The sequence below is a fragment of the Humulus lupulus genome, chromosome 3, assembly GCF_963169125.1.
Source record: "Humulus lupulus chromosome 3, drHumLupu1.1, whole genome shotgun sequence".
Lineage (NCBI taxonomy): Eukaryota > Viridiplantae > Streptophyta > Magnoliopsida > Rosales > Cannabaceae > Humulus > Humulus lupulus.
Window position 1 is genome coordinate 244799391 of NC_084795.1, and position 14562 is coordinate 244813952.

Genomic DNA, 14562 nt, shown 5'->3' on the forward strand with positions numbered 1-14562 from the left:
GTACAGGTGGTAGTGGTGTTGGAAGAGTGGTGGTCTTCTCTAGTACATGTCAGGGGCCTGCAAAATTGCTCTTGTCTTGGTACCATATTATGCCCCCACTACTTGCCAGGTACTAACCTCATAAGCGTGCTGAGGGAGTCTTGGCCATGTACCATTCTTGTACTACCACTACCAGTCTGGCGTGGGCACCGTACCATCCGTATTCTAACTCTTCGTGCTCCATGATCACCACGTGGACACCCCTAAGGATGAGGCTGGTGTGTGAGAGGAGGCCATCACGAGGACCATGGCGTAACTGTTGCGTGTGGTATCTTGGGGGCCGCAAGACGCTTGTCTTCTGGTGGTGTCGCGAGGCGCGCGGGGCGCGCGAGCGCTGGGGCACGTGAGGTGCTGGGCGAGCGAGGCGTTGGGCGCGTTGGGGCGCTAGGCGCGCGGGCGCGCGGGGCACTTGGGCTCTTTACTAGTGCCCAAGGTGGAGTGGTTAATTTGAGCAGGGTCCTTTGGAGCAGGGTCATTTTGAGCACTAATTTGAGGGTTCAAATGGACTTCAAACATGGTTGCTTTGGACCTTCCAGGGACCTTAGGCATGAGGTGTGGGTTCTTTACCGGTGTTGAATTTTGAGCATCCACACAGTGGATGCTTGACCCCTTGGAAGTCACAGCTCAAAACTTATATTTTGTTTTAGGGTTCTCACCAAAACGCTTCGGGATTTTGGTCCCTATTTTCAAAAATCAACACACAAGCATCATAAAAATTATAGAGAAACTACCATAGCATTATTACATTACCAATAAGAAACTTTAAGCATTAAAAATACAAAATAATGCTTAAAATAACAACCATAAAAAGTAAACTTTTTACCTCTTGTTGTTCCTGCTCTAGGTTTTGATGTTCCTACTAGCTTTGAGTCCTTCAAAACTCTTTCAATACCTTAACCAACTCCCCCCAAAAACATAGTTAGTTAACTATTGAAAGACCTATGGTTAAAAACTTTACAAAGTCAAGTTTTTTGAAACTTTACCTTAGGGAAACCCTTTCTAGACCAAAGCTTAATGTTTCCAAGCCTTCTTAGTGTTCTTGAGGTTGAAGATGGAGAGAAAACTTGAGAGAGAGTTTTCAAAAAAGATGAGAGTGAAAGTGAGAGAGAGTGGGGTCGGTTGGGGAGTGTTAGAAGAGCATATCAACTAAAAAAAAATATCTAAACACTTGAGTGTTTTTACCATCCACTTGATGCCTTAACTCTTATATTTAAATTGGGATTAAACTAAAAAAAATTTGGTCAACCCCATTAACTCCTTCACATGGCCGGCCACCACTTATTTTATATATGTGATCATCTTTTTTTTATATATAATAGTTAATAAATATTTCCTAAGAAGAAAAATCTAATTTGACTTCCTATAACCTTTTTCACTCTTATTAAGTTTTAAAAACAAAACTTAACACATAATAATCAAATTAAATGTCTCTCACATTTAATTTAATTAATCAAACAATAAATTTTAACCTAAGGTCCATTCATGGAATAAAATTTCCCAATTCGGTAAAATTAAGCATTTAACACAAAATGCCCTAAAATTTCTATTTTCCCATAGGTTTATTATTTTTTACCAAAATTTAATTTTTATGAATGTATTTGATGCCCAAAATATATTCGCCATAGTTTTTCATTTTATTTTCTGAGATTTTTACCCCATCAAGGTTTTTGTGTCGGTCCAAGACCGAAAGTCTTATCTTGACTTTTAAACACAAAATTCATAATTTGGCTAGCAATAACTCATGGAAATAAATTCCAAACAAATATAATATTATTTCAAATAATATTCTTAACTCGGGGAAAACAATCCCGACCCGAGTAGTTTAATGGTACCTGAAACGCAAGACGTTACACTAATGGCGATAAATCATTTCTATTCCTTCTCTTTGTTCTTTTGCTATAAATACCTGACTTTTAACATAAATGGGGATTCTTTGTCCCGAGTCCTTGCTATACTGTTACTTTGTCAAAATACAGAGAGAGAGAGAGAGAGAGAGAGAGAGAGAGAACTAACTTAAGCATTAGATGGTTTTCTTTCCGATACCCACCATTGGTGATTGATTAAAGGAGAAACATATTCCCAAAGTTGATTTAGTCAACAGGGGTTCAAGACAGAGCATAGTAAAGACTAGGGAAGATTCTAAATCATATTTTCCATTTTGGGAAACATAAGTTGCTCGGAAGTTTTGGTCCAAACAATTAGCATCGTCTGTTGGAAATGTAATTACATTTTCTTGATTTTCTAGATTTTCCTTCAGTATTTTCTTGTAGGAAAAAATAAAAACTTATGAAGTGTATTACTGAAAGTCATGGCACTAAAAAGCAAGCAAGTGATCTACTGGGATAGACCGAGTTTTCTCAAAAAATTCACAAGTTGATGGAGTACATGAGGACAACTCAAGCGCGAGCAGATAAGACTTACAAAGAGATGGCGACCAAGTACAAATGACCAATGGTAGAGCTCACTAAGAAGCAAGAGCAGATGGACGAGGAAATGGATCAGAAGCAAGAAAATATGGCAAAAGAGATGGCCAGGTTGCAAAAAGAAACAGATGCTTGTGATAAAACTGGAAAAAACAGTAAAGAAGAGGGTAATGTTTGGTCAATTGATCAAAATGAGGGATAACAAGGAGAATACTACAAGCGAGTAACTGATTAAGTAGAAAACGCAGAATGGCACAATGCTCACCTAGAAAAGGACAATAATGATTGTTCGGCAAAAAAGAAGAGAGATGGATCTGCGGCCCAAAAACCTCCAAGGCCATAGACAGTACCTACTCTGGAGATACCTGCTAACTAGAAAAAGCAAATGATGCTAGAAGTACTCAAGAAGATTGTAGGAAGCCAGCCTTAGAGCACAGTCGAATGGGCCTCGACAACAATCAGAGGCATTTACAAGTCTCCTTTCGCAGATTGGATTGCAAACACACCGAAGACAAAAGATTTTTTCCTCCCCAACTTTACCTTGTTTGATGGAAATTCAGACCCCATTGACCATATCTTACAATTTCAGGAGAAGATGACTATGGAAACTAACAATGAGGCAATCTGCTGCAAAGTATTTTCTACAACTTTAACAACTTCAATATTATTGTGGTTTAGGCAACGTAAACCACAGTCCATCAATTCATTTCAAGAACTGGGAGACCAAATTATGCTCCAGTATGAAGGCAATATCGAGACCCAAAAGACGGTAGATGACCTTTATGCAATAAAACAAGTCATTAGAAAGCATCCAAAATCTTATATGAAGAGGTACATGAACTTGTGCATCACATTATTAGTGTGGATAAGAGGACAGCCACAAGATTATTTCGAGAAAGCTTGCAGAAAAGGTCATTTTTGTGTGAACAACTCTACCTGCAACTGCCCCAAGATTTGACAGATATACAGATTCGAGCTGAAGGAGTGTTCTAGATATTAGAAATATGAGAAGAAGAAGCAAAGCAAGCCATGTTAATCTCCATTCGCAAAGTAAAAAGTCAGTCTACAGGAGACGTAGGTGTTGAAAGAAGGGGCGAATTTTCATAGAGGATGGGCTATAATCAGAACCAGTTGCATGATAAAAGGCCTAGGATGTTGCAAGCCTAACATGATCAATTCACTAGAATGGCAGGTCAAATGCATGCCGCGCTCTACATAGTCAAATTCAACACATGATGCGACTTGGGGGCTTAACACAATATGTAAAGAAGCCAGTAAGATCACACAGATCACAACAATAACCATTGGCAGTCCAAGCGTCTGTAAGCATGACATGAGCCTCAGTAGAGGCTAATGTCCCATCAACATTGAGCAGAAATGAGATCTTAAAATAAATCCCGATGATATTGGGTGCAGTAGAGTCAACAATAGAAAATGAAAACTTAACCAACTTGGAAAAAAGGATGATAGAGCGAGTAAAGAGAATGCGATACTTGCACCGCAAAGTGAACTTCATCATGCCCAAAGAAAGATATTTTACGGCAGCACCAATAACCTTCATTGGAAATGACCTTAAGAATTTTAGTATGCCTCATGATGATGCTCTAGTGATTCAGTTATAAGTGGGAGATTGTCATCTGGGAAGTGTAAAAGTCGATGGAGGAAGCAGTGCATACATATTGTTTCTTGAGGCCATACAGAAGATGGGCATAGGGAAATCACGCATTAGGCCATCCACGATATCGATGTTGTAACATCCCGGATTTTCAAGACTCGATAATGCGAAAATATAAACATTTTCATGTAACAAAATGTCTCATAAACCCATACATAAAAAAAAAACATTTTTAAAAGTCGTATGGCCATACTTAACATTTAATACAAACATAGATTATGAAGAGTAAACTGAGCCTATTTTATTAAAATAAAACAACATTTCCAAAAACGAAGCAGCTTCCCAAAAGGTCAGTCCACATGTATATTCACAAGGTAGACTCCAGCGCTCACAGCTCTGCCTTGCCCTTGCTCTTACCTACAACAGGAAACAACTAGGTAAGTGAAAACGCTTAGTAAGTTCAACTTTAAAATAAAAGCATGCAGAGAAGACAGGTGGTCACTGACCAAGTTACTGTCCATTGATAACAATAGCTCACAAAATTAGGGTTCCGGATCCATCCAGAGCCTAAGCAATCAATTTCAAGAATGCAAAAGCGTCCTGGAAAACTTATGGTTATGCCTATAACCAATAACAAACTATTTCACATAAACAAATAAATCCTTGCACTCAGAAAATCCCAGAGCAAGCGGATATAATATATCACAATATAATTCGAGACCAATGCTCGAAGATTTCAAAACATTCAGGCGTATCACGCCCTCCAGCATAATTGCTAATCTTTAAGAGAGAACCTAGTCTCAACATTAAGATCTAGGCAATAAATATCCCCATCAAGGGTAACTATCGAGTTACCTAAGACATCGCTACTTATCCATGTGTAAATCCCTCACAAGGGTAACCATTAAGTCACCTAGGGAATTGCTACTATACAAGAGTGTAATCGAAGTTACACAGGTGTACAGAGACTTCTATGTTAATCAGTAGTACTGTGAGCAGTTGTCCCTAGGGTGTTCAGCCTCACTCAAACTTGGCAACCCCTAGTATCTGTAGACACTCTCACTGAATGGCCAACATTCACGGCTACTATCCACAAATAACTTATGAGAGCACTTGCTCGAGTTATAACTGTTCAATGATTACGTAAGCATGAGGGCCCCTAGGTCCCATTCATTTTGGCACCCCTAGGTTTAAACCAGCAATCCTCACCTCTTGGCCACTCATCGCGGTAGTGAACCGGGCATAATAAAATCAAACAAGCAGTGTGACGGGGATCAGCCATCTCGGATATGACAGATATCTACTGTTCATATTTTCTGAATTAACACCTACTAGACTAACGTCTCTCTGCAAACTTTCTACGATAATGTATATATGTGCATGTGTCCTTATACTAACATACAATACAATAGTCATTTCATGTTATAGCCACACAATAGAAGTTGACTTACTTGGAGTCCTTAGCTCTCAACATGATTTCACCTTCCAATGTATAGTCCAGTTATGCTTAGCCAATACTGTAATTATCCATACAGTATACTCGGATTAATTATGGCACTTCATAATTCATTATTATTATTTTGGGTAGTGGTCATTTTAAAAATCACTTGTAAGGATTAAAGATCCTTATTCGGTTTTAAACCCATTCGAGAAATTCGTACTAAAAAATTTGAGACTAAACCCTAAGTCTCGGGGAGACCTATCCCATGGTCTCGATACCTAGGCTCAGGTATCGCAATAGTATTTTCCCATAATCCACTAAAAATCTTATTCTTTAAAAGTTCCCCTATGAACCCGTACTTTCAACAAGCCAGTTAAATATATATAAAAGATTTTAGCTGGTATTATATCTAGAAAATATTAATTAAATTCCTCAATTATTTTTCAAGAAAATAATCTCTTAATTTTCCTTTTATTTTTCTTAAGGTTTTAATCTCTAAAAATCGTTTTAAGAAAATAGCCTAATTATAACATAATTAGCAAAAATCGTTAATAATTGCTTTTAGGACTTACCAAGTCTTTATATTGCAATATGCACAAAAATATATTCTTTTCTTAAGTTCCAAAATCTCATTTTTGCACCAAGTGTGAAAACCTTATTTTTTACATTTTTAACTACATACTTTTTTAGATCATAACTTAAAATTTAATTACCCAATTGTTACCAAAATTTCTCAATTTAATCTTTGGTATTCCATTTAGGTCTTTCTAAAATCTTAGGTCAAAAGAAGCATTTTTTATTGGTGAAAATATTTTCCAAACATTGAGGTAAAAATGACCTTATTTTCAAGTTCTTATTTTTCCAAACTTTGGCACTTAATAACTCTAAAAACGTTCATTATTTTGTTACCAAATTTAAAAATAAATTGGGTTCATTTGACCTATATAGTGGATGTGATGGACCCAAAACGGGTATGTTTTAAATATTTATAACTCGCAAGCGCACGAATCGTATTTATAGAATAGTGTTCGTGTAAGCACGAGATCGAACCCAAAGGAGTTATCTAAAATCGAAAAGGAAACTATTTTAAACCAAAATTAATAAATTCTAACCTAGTTCCAAAGATTGATGAGAATTTGTAACAATAAAATAAAATAAAAGATAATAATAAAGAAATTAAAGACAATGTGTATATATATAACATAAATTAATAATAAAAATGAAGATGGTAAAATAAGATTATTAAGGATTAGAATCCACAAAATATAAGTTCAATAATATTTATAAGTACATTGATTCCCAAGTTTTAGTGATAGTTAAAATAAATCAAACTATCATTTTCTAAATAGATTTATAATTTTAAGCACAAATTATTTCTAAAAAGATAGGATTTTTCTTCACTTTTCCAAGTTATAATTTCAAAGCATTTAGTGTAAATCAATCTAATGAAATAACAAATAAATCAATGAACATTATTTATAAGGCAAAACATAATATTTTTGTTCTAAGCATGGATGTGTATAATTAATGACACATCTTACACAAAGAATATTATGTATTTGCACTAATGAAGAACAAAGTTTAAATATGTGCTAACAATCCAAAATACATGATATTTAAGATGAAAGAAGATATTTGAAGAAGAAAATTCCATAAACTTTATTGCACAAAATGGGAAATCAACATACAAAATAAATACTATCTAGTTACATAGTGTTTCATCATCACCTTAATAATCTTAAAAAGATTAGAAACACATAACTAGAATAACAAATACAAACTAAAAATTACAAACATAAATAGGAAAATTTGGAGGATGAACCCCCAAATTTTTCCTCTAAAAATACATAGAAAAAAATAAAAAGAAGAAGAAGATGAAGAGAATGGAGAGGTTTTGAAATGTATAGAGTTTTTGGTATGGTAACCTCTCCCTCAAATGGACACCAAAAATCCCTTATTTATAGCCAAAAATGATGATTAAAATAATCAATTCAAATTAATTAAATTGATTAAATTAATTGAATTAATTATAATATGGCAAATAGGGATAAATTATAGGGTGTAATAATTATGTTTTGGGGTAAAAAGTGTAGAAAGTGAGGTAAAAAGTAGTGTTTTTGGACATAGGGACAAAGTGATATTTTTGAGTAATTTATGGGTTCAAGAAGTAGCTTTGTGGCTATTGGGTCTTGTGTGGGAGGCTGAAAGCAGGCGTGACTTTGGAGGATACGGCTGGAGCAGGAGGCGTACGGCAAGGGAAAGAAGATGGGCCTGAAAGATGGCTTGGGCCGTGCTATGTGGTGGTGGCCCAAATGGATTTGGCTATATGATGCTGAATGGTGAAGGAGGGCAGCAGCTTAACGTGTGAAGCTTGGGAGCTGAAGGCTGGCACGTGGAAGGCATGAGGGAGAGAAGTTGGTGGAGGTGGAAGTGGGCCTGGCGGGCTTGGTGCTGGCAGTTGGGCTTTGGATAAATGCCAACTTTTTTCTTCTCTTTTTCAGCTTTATATCTTTTCTTTTCTTTTCTTTTCAAAGTCCAAAAATACAATAAATTTCCTACAAAATAAACATAAAATAAATCATAATAAAATATTTTCAATTATAAAATAAATCAATTTAATTATTTGAAAATATTAATTATAACTTAATTTATATTTAACATTTAATTTCAATAATACAACATTTTTACCTCAAACTAAACCACAATAATTCAAATAATTAACTACAATATTTTACAACAAAATAACTATAAAAACACACAAAAATCTATAAAATCAAAATAAGACTAATAAATTCAAAATTACTTAAAAACTTAATAAATCAATTAAAAACTCAAGAATTAAGCAACAATTAGCACATAAAAAGTGGTAAAATAACTCTATTTTGTAGAGTTATCAGGCTGTCCAAACTTGGTCCCGAAATTATGAATACAAAACAAAAAACAATTTTTTATCTAAACTTTGAAATAACATAACTCACTCATTTCTAAACGTTTTTTAGTGTTTCAAAAGCTCAATTTTATGTAATCCATCTTAACAACATGACAGTATAATTTATTTTTACAAAATCATAGTATAATGGATGCTTGACCCCTTGGAAATCACAGCTGAAAACTTATATTTTTGTTTTAGGGTTTTCAACAAAACCCTTAGGGATTTTGGGTCTATATTTTCAAAGATCAATATACAAACATCATAAAAATTATAAAGAAACTACCATAGCCTTATTACATCACCAATAAGAAACTTTAAGCATTAAATATATAAAATAATGCTTAAAAATAAAAACCATACAAAACAACCATAAAAGTAAACTTTTTACCTCTTGTTGTTCTTGCTTTAGGTTTTGATGTTTCTACTAGCTTTGAATCCTTCAAAACTCTTTCAAAACCTTAACCAACTCCCCCAACAGCATATATAGTTAGCTATTGAAAGATCTATGGCTAAAAACTTTACAAAAGTCAACTTTTTGAAACTTTACCTTAGGGAAACTCTTCCTAGACCAAAGCTTAAGCTTCCAAGCTTTCTTAGTGTTCTTGATGGTTGAAAATAGAGAGAAAACTTGAGAGAGAATTTTTTAACAAGATGAGAGTGATTTGAGAGAGGGCGGGGGGCGATTTTGGGGAGGTTGGAAGAGCTTAGACAACTCTAAAATATCTAAAACACTTGAGTGTTTTTACTTTGACCACTTGATGCCATTAACCCTAATTTAAATGGGGATTTGAAACTAAAACAATTTGGTCCACCCAATTAATTTCCTTCACATGGCTGGCCACTATTTCTTTTATTTATGCTATTTTTTTTTATATAATGGTTAATAAATATTTCCTAGAAAGAAAATTCCAAAATGACTTTCTATAATCTTTTTTACTCACATAAAGTTTTTTTAAAAACAAACAAAACTTAACATATAATAATTAAATTAAATGTCTCGCACATTTAATTTAATTAATCACACAATACAATTTAACATATGGTCCATTCATGGAATCAAATTTCCCAATTCGGTAAAATTAAGAATTTTAACACAAAACACCCTAAAATTTCCATTTCCTCTTTCATATATTATTTTTGACCAAAATTTAATTTTTATGAATGTATTTATGCCCAAAATTTATTTTCCATAGTTTTTTATTTTATTTTCTGAGATTTTTACCCGATTAGGGTTTTTATGTCGGTCCAAGACCGAAAGTCTTATCTTGACTTTTAATCACAAAATTCATAATTTGGCTAGCAATAAATCATGGAAATAAATTCCAAACAAGTATAATATTATTTAAAATAATATTCTTAACTCGAGGAAAACAATCTCGACCCAAGTCGTTTAAAGGTATCTGAAATGCAGGGCGTTACAGATGTTATCAATCAGTAGCACCCAGGTATACCCGTGAGGAGCAATAGAGTTACCAGTTGTAGACAAAGAATGTACTTTGTGTTGGGAATTTATGGCTTACACTTTCTAAATCAAAAATTAATAATAGGAATAATTCAATGTTACAAATTCTAGATGCTCATCGAGAGCCATCTTCAAAGTATGAGTAAAATTCTTGATAATTAAAGATTAAATGATTAATTAAGTATAACAAGAATTTATAAACATTTAATCATCAAAACAAACAATATAAACACAATTAAAAGTTAGAGTTTAGAGAAAAAAAAACCTTTGTTTTGAACAATTGAGTCTTCAAACTTGGGGAACATCTAAAGGCTTATACACGAGGAGTATCGCTGTCCAAAATCTCTATTCCATGCATTTCCAGTAGTTTCTTAAAGCTTCACCCAAAAAAAGTGATTTGGGATCGAACAAGCCTTTGAAACTCATACAAGTCAAGCTATTCTTGGTGAGTTTCTTGGATAAATCTTATGATCTTTGAGAGCTAGAGAGAGAGAGAGAGTTGTCAAGTGTGATCAAGCCCTTACAACTATAATAACCCTTATTTATAGTGTAAACACTGTCATTAAGTCCAACTAATAGGATTAAATATTTTAAACACATCATTTACAACTTAAAACACATGTCTGTACAGACACATCAGGCGACGCATCACCTAATAGCAGGCGGTGCATCTTCTGCTGGGCATCGCCAAGACCCTATGGTTTTAGGCGGTACAACGCCTCAAAGGTGGCGATGCAATGCCACCTAGGCAGGTCGAAATTCTCAAAATCGACCTTAAACACCTCCAAATGCTCCCAAACTTGTTGGGCATGCTTAGATACCTCATTGTATGACTTTAGACTCATAAAAGTAGATAATAGATGCCTATTACAAAATCTCATATTTTCACTTCAACTTAAGTGAAAACTGTTAAGTATTTTGCACCACATTGTGTAAACAATTTAACCATTATATTTAACCAATCTCAACAAATTGAAGGTAGATTTCATTGTTGTTGATGCGCACTTGGGATACAATGCCATCGTAAGACAAGGATGGGCTCATAGAATGCAAGGGGTAGTCTCCACACTTCATCAGGTGATGAGATGTCAGTCTCCCAATGGGAAATACACAATAGACATCAAAGGCTATCCAAAGTAAGGAAAGAAGAGTTGTACTCTAATGAGAGTCGTCAACAACATCAGTTTTGAGCCATGTTCTGAAGATGAAAAATGTTAAATAACAATCAGAGAGCAAGTTACCAACGTATTTACGGGTCATACAAGAAGAATATGAACAACATGCATCTAAAAATAGAGTTGACTAGTTTAATAAATAATTCTAGATCCGGTGGAACCGAGTGGAACAGTGTTGGTACATGCCCAAATGGATGAAGATGAAAAATATAAGCTGATAACTTTCTTAAGGAAAATTAAAGCAACCTTTGCATGGACATTGCAAGACATGCCAGGGAAATCTATCAAATGATTTCCCCCATAGAAAAACAGAAAGCCAGGCAGTTCACACAAAAAATAAATCAAGTTATAAATGAGGAGGTTGACAGGCTATTAAAGGTAGGATTCATTGAAGAATGCTAGTATTCGTTCCCGGTGATCTTGCCAAAGAAGAATGGGAAAAAGCGGGTATGCATAGATTTCACGAATTTGAATAAAGCATGTCCCAAAGATAGTTTTCCCTTGCCAAAGATAACCATATGATAGACGACACCTCGGGATACGAGAGAATAAGCTTCCCTGATGCTTATTTTGGCTACAACCAGATCCCAATGGCTACAGAAGACAAGATTCATACGACATTCACCACTGAGAGGGAACTGTATTGCTATAGAGAAATGCCCTTTGGATTCAAGAATGCAGGAGCGATTCAAGAATGCAGGAGCAACCTATCAAATGCTAATGAATAAAGTTTTTGTTGAACAACGGGGAATAATCATGGAAGTCTATATTGATGATGGAAGTCTATATTGATGATATAATGGTGAATGAATAAATAAGGGAGAACATCTGGAACTTTTAGCAGAATGCTTTTTAGTTTTGGATAGATTCCAGATGAAGCTAAATCCTACGAAGTGTGCCTTTGGGGTGATTTCGGGACAATTCCTAGGACATAGTGTGAGTAAGAGAAGGATGAAGGCTAATTCGACACAAATCCAATCATTAGCATAAATAACATAATCGAAGAATGTGAAAGAAAGTTAGACAAATACCAGCCATTCTTTCAGTACATAAAAAAAATTCAAAAAGCTCTGTGGGGAGTAGAACAGAAATACTGAGTGCATAATTGCCTGATGAAGAACTTTACATGTATCTCGTGGTATCGAAGGTTGCGGTAAGTTAAGTATTACTCAGATAAGAAAATGGCAAACAAAAGCGAGTGTTCTGTATAAGCGAAATGTTACTAAATGTCGAAACCAGGTACAATATGATGGAAAATCTTGTTTTGGCATCGATAACCTCTAAAAAACGATTGAAGCAATACTTTGAGAGCCATTTGGTGACGGTTCTGACAGATTTCCCACTGAATCATATTTTGTCGAAGTTGGATTTGTTGGGGAGAATGGCTAAATGGGTGATCGAGTTAGAAACATACGATATCAAGTACCTACCAAAGAATGAACGAAAGGGACAAGTGTTAGCAGATTTTATCATAGAAATAAACTCTTTTGAGTCTGAGAATTTAGAGGAGATGCAGTTGTTAAAAGAACATTGGATTTTGACAATGATCGCATATGGTACATCAAATACATTGGGGTCAGGGGTCGGCGTAGTGTTGGAAGCACCTTCGAGATTGTGAATAGAAGAAGCGCTACGACTTGAACAACGAATGATGAATAATGAAGCACGGTACGAGGCTCTAATATACGGACTTAAGCTGGGCAAAGGCATGGGAATAAAAAAGATATAAATCATGGCTAACAACAGAACAAATTAATGGCAACTTCAGTGCGAAAGGAGCCCACATGAGCAATTATCTAGATAGATTCTCATTGTCAAAGCAACATTTTACATTGTTCGAGCTCACACATATTCCAAAGGAATTGAATACATGGTAGATGAGTTGGTCAAAAAAGCCTTAATGGGGTAATGTACGAGGCAATCCAAAATTACAATAAGTACTAAACATGAAGGAGCTATCGTGGCCTCAGTGGAGGTAGAGCATGAATGTTGGATGGACCCTATAATTCGATATATGCAGGATGGAACTGTGGCCAATGATAAAGAAGAATCTCATAATTTGCGCACCAAGGCAGCAAGATATTCTATGATCTATGGTCAGCTATATGGAAAATCTTTTCATGAACCATATTTGAGATGCTTGTGGCCCCCTGAGGCAAGGAAGCTATTGGAGGAGATACATGAGGGAGTATGTGGTAATCACACAGGCGGAAGGAGCCTCGCACATAAAGCTCTTACAACGGTCTATTACTGGCCACGATTGATTATTTTAGTAAATGGGTGGTTGCAGATGCTTACATGATAGTGGGGAAAACAGATACTATGAATTTTGTATGGAAGCATATAATCTGCCAGTTTGGAATTTTGATGGAGATTGTTGTAGATCGTGGCACGCCATTTTAAAATGCAAAAGTGCAAGAGCTTTGCGATAGCCTAAAGAACAAAATGAGTTTCTCCTCTGTTAGCTATCCATAAGGAAACAGACAGGCTGAGGCAACTAACAAAGTCATGTTCGCCAACATTAAAAAAGATTAAGAAGACAAAAAGGGAGCATGGTTAGAGGACCAGCCAAAAGTGCTTTGGGCATACAGAACTACTAAAAGACCCTCAACTGGGGAATCTTCGTACTCAATGATATATGGAATCAAGGCTATCGTTCCAGTAGAGGTGGGATGAAGCTATAAATATGATGCAGATAGCCCACAACCTGGACTTACAAGAAGAATTCAGGCAGGCGGTGTAGATCAGAACATCCAAGTACCAAAGCTTAGTCAAGAAGCATTATGCAAAAAGGGTGAATCTGAGGAGCTTTAAAAAGAACGAATGGGGAGTTAGTTCAAAGAGTAACAAGGACTTGGAAGAATATCGAGCCAAATTGGAAGGTAGTTTTTAGATTGCAGAAGCGATGGGAAAAGGGTCATACATACTAAAAGAAATGCATGGGGGGAAGAGGGTCCCAAGGATTTGAACTCGATGTCTTTGAAGTTGTATTACTTTTAGTACTTAGTATACTAGCAAGAATTGAATAGTTATGATGAGAAGAATTATGAAAATAGTTATGCAATAGGTTGATTTCGTGTAATACTTGTTACCGTGTTTATTGTTGATTTCATATAATGTTTTGTTATGATTGCTTGGTATTTTTGGAATATAATGTTTTATGTTGCAGGAGGCGCCAAGAGTTAATCACAAGAGAATTTGCAGTATATTTTTTAGGGAATCTCTTTCATAGCGTGATAATAAAGAGTAAAAATCTTTCTTTTGTATCTTTTAGTAGAATGAGAGACTCAGAGTCCAACTTGGTGCGAAGTATGAAACGGTAAAAAGATCAGCTGAAACTCTGCAGATTACCAAGGAGAATCAACATGAATGCATTATTTCATTGATGGCGCATTAAATGTGTTAGTAAATGTGGTTGTAACTATTTCAGATTTATTTAAATGTTAAGTCCAAAGATATCGGTCAAAATATGCCT